Source organism: Ricinus communis, chromosome 3, assembly GCF_019578655.1.
Source record: "Ricinus communis isolate WT05 ecotype wild-type chromosome 3, ASM1957865v1, whole genome shotgun sequence".
Taxonomy (NCBI): domain Eukaryota; kingdom Viridiplantae; phylum Streptophyta; class Magnoliopsida; order Malpighiales; family Euphorbiaceae; genus Ricinus; species Ricinus communis.
Window position 1 is genome coordinate 1,470,356 of NC_063258.1, and position 7,249 is coordinate 1,477,604.

Below are 7,249 nucleotides of genomic sequence, written 5' to 3' on the forward strand. Positions count from 1 at the left end.
CTCGAGAGCAGGCCATGGATTTTCTTAAGGATATGGTTGTCACGAACTATCTGTGGTAAAAATCCTAGAGAGTATGTTAGAGTCAAAGGTAGTGGGATCCATGCAGTAGACCTCATGGTAGCTATAAATGCATAACTAGAGGCCATCAATAAGAAGATGGATGCTTTGATTATGTCTTCATTTGAAAGACAAGCGTAGGTTAAGACTTTAATTGGTGCGATAATGCTTCAAGGCAACAGAACAACCCCTATAGTAATACTTATAATCTAGGGTGGAGAAATCATTTGAATTTTTGTTGGGGGAATAAGAATTAGTAAAGACCTCCACTGATGAGAACTCATGTAGCATAAGGAATCCTACTCCAACAAGGAATCATAATGATGGAAATCCTACTTGCTCAAGAAATCCTACTTCAACAAGAAATTATAATTCCACTAGAAATCTTAATCTAGTAAGGAGTTCTAATGACATTAGGAGTTCAAGTGACAAAAGGAATCCTATTTCCATTAGGAATCCTAATCTAAAGGAGTCCTAGTCAGATTCAAAGTCTAAGTGAGATTGAGATTAATCAAAATAATGGTCCACAATATATTCTTATCAACTTAATCCAACATATAGAGACATGATCAAGACAAAATAAGCCTAAAATAATCAAGTAAAGCTATTTGGAGTCCAATACTTAAGAATGCGCCGCTTATCACATGTTACTTAAACCCAAATATGATGTTTATTATATGGGCTAAGGTTGGACCAATTTTAGAAGTATTTGCTTATTTAAAAAAGTCTTTTAATAATTAGGAGTCTTGTTTTAAGTTATCTATTTAGTTTAGGAGTCTTGCTCCTAGTCTTATTATTATTTGCTTCCTTATCATTATAGAATTAGGTTATTTTAAAGCCTATATAAGCTAGTACGAATTCTTATGTAAAAGTAGTTGTTGAATATTGATTATTTTGGAGTTAATTCTCTTCTTTTGTTTTTTATGAATTTGGTGAATTTATCAAGTGAAGGCTTAGTATTTTACAAACTTAGTTTAATCTAAAATTTTGTTTATGTTAAACAACCTTTAATTGTTTATCATTAAGGTTCTTAAGTACAAGTTATTTAAGGGTCTTGTTGGGAGTTAGAGTTTTTTTGCTTGATTAGGTGAATGATACTTGGTAAAGATGTCAATATTGAATACGGGTTTTGCACAAGTTAGCCACGTCCATATCATCTACCACTAGGATTTCAATAGTAGAACCAACAGCAAACTCCTCCTAGAAGGAGTAATTTAAAGGAGATGATGCATAAATTCATCTTCGCTTTTGAAACTCAATTTTAATCATTAGAAACCACTCTTAGGAGCCAGTGAGCTTCGTTCATAACTTAGAGAATCAAGTGGGTTGATTGTAAAACTCTTTATTGAAAGACCATAAGGAAGCTTGCCTAGTAACATAGAGGCAAATCCAAAGGAACATCTTAAGGCTATTACCTTGAGAAGTGGTAAGGAATTAGGAATCAAAGTGAATGAAGCAGTTGAGAGATCTACCATAGTTGAAAATCTAGTTACGGAAGGAAAGGGTGAAGAGGCTAAAGTAGAAGAAAAAGTATAAGCAATATCAAAGCCTACTCCTATTATGAAGGAGTATCAACCAAGGGTTCCTTATCTAGCCCCTCTTTAGAAAGACCAATTGGATCCACAATTTGGTAAGTTTCTTGAACTTTTTAAACAATTGCATATTGACATACCTTTTGTGGAAGGTTTATCACAGATACCTAAGTATGCTAAGTTCTTAAAGGAACTCCTCTCTAATAAGAGGAAGCTAGATGAAGTGTCAATAATGCAACTATTAGAAAAGAGCTCGACAATCATTCAAAGGCGATTACCAAAGAAATTGAAAGACTTGGGGAGTTTTATATTCCTTATTTTATTGGTAATCTAAATATTGATAATGTATTGGCTGATTTATGAAACTAGGACTAGGAGAACCTAAACTAACTCTCATGAGTATTCAGCTAGCTGATAAATCTGTTGTGTACCTAAGGGGTATCATCGAGGATGTGTTGGTTAAGGTTCAAGAATTTAATTTTTATATGAATTTTGTAATCATGGATATGGATGAGGGTATTGATTTTTTCTTATTTTAGGTAGTCCTTTTCTTGCTATAGCTAGGACCATTACCGATGTTCATGATGGTAACCTTATTATTATGATAGGAGATGAACAAGTAATCTTTCAAATTTCTAGTGCAATGAAAACATCCACTTGTACTTAATGACATGGATTTTGGTGATGGTAAGATAGAGCATGAAGCTGTAAATTTTATTTTATCTATTGTTGGTAAAGATCCTCTTGAGTTGTATCTTGTGTAGGAATAGAAAAAATTAGAAACAATAGAAGCTTTGGAGAAGTTAGTTCTGAGTTGATAGAGGAACAAAAAGTTAGGCTATTGAAGGTTTTGAGAAGGCGACAAAAGACCATAGCATAGAAGATTGCAAATATCAAGACGATTAGCCCTTCCTTTTGCATGCACAAAATCCTAATAGAAGAGGAGTTTAAGACTATGGTGCAACCTCAAAGATATTTAACTAAACATGAAATAAGTAGTGAAGAAGGAGGTGATCAAACTTTTTGATGCAAGAATAATTTATCATATTTCGGACAGTTCTTGGGTAAGCCTAGTCCAAGTAGTGCTAAGAAAGGAGGCATGACAGTTGTGGTAAATAAGAATAATGAGCTTATCCCAACAAGAAAAGTAATAGGATGGAGAGTGTGCATTGACAACAAGAAATTGAATGATGCCATTAGGAAAGATCGCTTCTCATTGCCCTTTATATGATGGGTTTTGCTTTTGTAGGAATTTAACTTGGAAATACAAGGCAAGAGAGGGGTAGAAAACTTAGCAGCTGATCATTTATCTCGCCTCGAAAATCCTTATTTGGAAGAGCTACAAGAGAAGGACATCAATGGCCATTTTCTGGATGAGCAATTGTATGCCATGATAAGTTTGCTAAGTGGATCAGAATTTTGCATTCCATGGTATGCTGATTATGCAAATTTTATTATTGCAAGGGAATTACCAAATGACTATTTTTATCAGTAAAAGAAGAAAACTCTTTACTGATTTAAAATATTATTTTTAGAAAGACCCTTTTCTATTTAATGCTTATGTTGACAGGATAATGAAGAGTTGTATGGCATGGCCAAAAACTATGAGCATTCTTGGTCATTGTCATTGTGGACCAGCTGGAGGATATTATCGAGCAAGTAGAATTGCACAGTAAGTGCTTGAATCAGGGTTCTATTGGCCAACTCTATTCAGAGATAGTTAAAGCTTTGTATAAGAATATGACTATTGCCAATAGATAGGTAATATATCATCTCCTAATGGGATGTCCCAATAAGGTAATACTTGAATGTAAAATTTTTATTGTATGAGGCATTGACTTCATGGGACCTTTCCTTAATTCTTTTGGTAACAAGTATATCTTGGTAGTTATCGATTATGTGTCTAAATAGGTACAAGCACAAGCTTTGCCTCGAAATGATGCTAGTATAGTTGTGAGTTTCTTAAAAAAGATATTTTGCAAGGTTGGCACCCTTAAGGGAATTATTAGTGATATAGGCACACACTTTTGTAATGCTTAATTAAAAAATGGGTTAAGATGTGCTGCATCATATACAAATTTGCCACCCCCTATCACCCCTAAACTAATTGCCAAATTGAGAACATGAATAGAGAACTCAAGAGAATTCTTGAGAAGACCGTAGAGCGATATAGTAAAGATTAGTTGATGTGACTTGATAACACTCTATAGGCTTATAGAATTGCTTTTAAAAAACTCTAGACACTACTCCTTATATACTAGATTATGGAAGATCTTATCATCTACCTGTAGAGATTGAGCATAAAGCGTTCTGGGCTATTAAATAGGTTAACCTTGATCTAGCTAGTGCAGGATTGAAAAAGAGTTTACAGATTAATGAGTTAGATGAGTGGAGATTACGTATGTATGAGAGCGCTCATCTAACCAAAAAGCGCATAAAGAGATGGCATGATGCTCAAATTAAGTCGAAAGGAGAGTTTTAGCTTAAAAACAATGTACTTTTATTCAAGTTGAGACTCCGGCTATTCCTAGGTAAGTTGAAATCATATTAGTAAGATCCATTTGTGGTAAAATAAGTTTTTCCATATGATTCGATTACATTAACTCAACTTGAAAAGGGTGATTTTATGGTTAATGGACATAGATTGAAGCTATATTTCGGTGGAGAGTTTGATTTGAGAAAATAAATGTTATAACTTCTCGAATCAGGATAAAAAATCACATAAGTGTGTAGCTAAAATGACATTAAAGAAGCACTTGATAAGAGACGACCTACCATTTTAAATTTATTACGAATTTTTCTAATTTTACTTCTTTTGATTTCGTTATTTGTGCTTTTTACTCTAGTTTTTTAAGTTCTTAATTCATTTTTATTTAAATAATGCATAAGTTTTGATGTGAAATTGATGTGAAGCTTGCAAGAGTTTTAAAATTCTTAGGAAAAAATTCAAAAAGGACCCACATGGGGACCATACGGGAACTGGCATGGCCGTGTGAGTCCCTTATACTTCAAGATGAAAAGGATAGCATCTTCCAAAAGTAACACGGGGAGTACACTGGCTCTTTACACTACCGTGTGACTCCCTTGCATCAAAATTTTTTTTGGAAGAAATCTCAAAAATCCACACAAGGAGTACGCATGAAGACGCACAACTATGTACTCTATAAAAGCCAAAGGGGCAGAAGCTGCAGAAATTGACACAGGGAGACGACACTACTGTGTCTCCCCCATGTGCCTCAATAACACAAAAAAAGGAAAAAGATCAACACGCTGACACCGAGGACGTACACTGCTATAACAAATGATTTAAAACACTTCTCTCCCTTTTTCTTCGCACAAAACTCAAATCCCTAAAGCCTTTCTCTCAACTCTTTTCTCATTTTTCGATATTTTTCTGCTTCTCTTTCTCTCTAAACACCATTTCTCATACCATTTCACTTGCAAATCAATACAAACATTAACTCTACTATCTCATTTGCTTTATTTTTGTATGGGTTTCCTTGGATTGCATTATTGTGTGCCATTTGTGTGTTTTCTTATGTTTTCTACAAAGATAGTCACGCGTCCTAAGAAGAACACTACCAAGAATAGAACCTTCACTCAAGTCCCTTTAAAATGCCCAAGAAGTGGGAGTTCTTCATCCCAAGCCCCTCAGAAGCTACACTACTTGTGTCATTTGATAGGAGCCATCCTTCGGTTCAATTTAATGACCCAATCTCAAGGGCTCGCTTTGAGCATTTGGCCAAAGAAAAGTTCTAACCAACTATGCATTTCGATTAGGTTTTCATGAGCTCTATTGGGTTTAAAGAGCAATTGAAGAGTTGGGTAACACAACCAGCATGGAAGATGTTCTTCGAAATCTCAGAGCCGACATATAGGGAAATAACTTTGGTGTTCTATTGCTCCCTCTGATTTGAAGTGACTCAAAATGTCGACCAAATAAAGAAGAGTGTCCAATCTCAACTTAGGAGAAAAAAATTTGATACGTGCATCAACAAATTCAGGGTTGTTATAGGTATCTATACCATGAAGGAGGTAAATATCAAGGACTATAAGCATGCTCCTTTTAAGTTTTATGGAACTAGAAATGCAGGGAGGGTATGGGCAAAATTGGCAGCTAATGCACCTAGGTACGTCATATCTAAGTCAAAAGCATTTGCACTTGAATCTTTTTTATTAAGATTTTTGCACTTCTTGTTAACAACCACAATTACAGGTAGGAGTGAGAGTGGTGGGCATTGCTTCTAACAAGACCTTTCCTATCTAATGTGCTTTAATAAGAACATTTGGTACAATGTAGCCCTTGTGGTTGTTGATTTACTTTACAAATAGGGCTAAGAAACTGGACAATGGTGTTTAGGCGAGGGAATGTATGTCACTAGGCTAGCCTATAATTTGGGAGTTTTTTAAGGTCTTTTGGCGAAGACTTTGGACGGTCTCCCAAAATTGATGGGGTATGAGACTCTATACCGGATGGACAAACATAGGTAAATCTTATTTGTGATACCTCCTCTACAAGATGAATTTCTTTTTAACACGACAAGAGAGCACCCGGTACCTCCTCCTACTACCAAAGGTAATTTTGGTTTGAGTAATGATTTAATTGTAGCTAGAGCCTCATCCTCTTTATTCTGCCCTCCACCTAGTGGAGCTTACTGCGATTGGATGGGGTATAATTTTGTTCAATTGAATGAGGATATGAAACTTATAAATTTTCAGTAGTAGATTTGTGGACTTCAGATGCAGATACACGGACTCCAATGCCAAGATAATAAGCTATTTCATAACCAAACTCAAATGATGGGTATGTTAAGGAATCAATAGGAAATGATACAGAGATAGCAAATGAGCATGGATTGACTCTATAACTCAATGATGCAGGGTTGGTAGTCTTAGGGTCACACTCCACCAAGACTGCCACCTAATTATCAGACACACTAGGTCCAACTGGATGATGGAGCTAGTCTACATGAGGTTGATTCAGATGATAGCGAAGGAGATGGAGATAAAGATGTAGCCTATGATACCGATGACATCAATAGTGGTATGGAGGGTTGAGCCTCCATTTTTATTATTATTTTAATAATTTTATCTTATTTTATTTGATTTTTTATTTTTCTTTAATTTCTGGATAATTATACTTAAGTAGGGTATTTATTTCTATATTCTGTTTTTGATGTTTTTCTATTTTGTTTTATATTCTGATCGGATGACTATAGTATACTATAACCTTTATTTTTATTCTTACCTTTTCAATAGATAAAAAAATGATTATTAAAATGGAATGTATTTTGGATTTAGAAAAAGAAATAGAAATCATTCGGTTAAAGGAAATCCCTTTTTCTTTTTTATGTTTTATGTGGTGTATGCTAAACACACTAAGGACAATATGTTGATTAAGTATGGAGGAAGGGTTTATATTATCTTTTATATATTAGCAACTAATTTTCCTATAAGTTTATTGAATTGAATTAATCACTTGTTATGATTTTTTCTTCCTTAGATCTATAGGTTTAAAATAATAAATTGGGTTAGTTATTTGTTGAACTGCGATTTAGTTGAATTAGCTTTGACTTTGAATGGAACTCGGTATCTAGGCTAGGGCTTTTTTATTTATAATTATAACATAGTTTTATATCTTAAAGCTTTAGTTATGTTTA

General features: G+C 34.3%; 1 long non-coding RNA gene across 1 annotated transcript; it reads left to right on the top strand.

Moving 5' to 3' along the window:
- Positions 1 to 1,094: 1,094 nt before the first annotated feature.
- Positions 1,095 to 6,869, top strand: LOC125369496. Its single transcript, XR_007215209.1, has 2 exons — positions 1,095 to 3,020; positions 3,160 to 6,869. It is a non-coding gene; the product is annotated as an uncharacterized LOC125369496 (long non-coding RNA).
- The last annotated feature ends 380 nt before the right edge of the window (positions 6,870 to 7,249 follow it).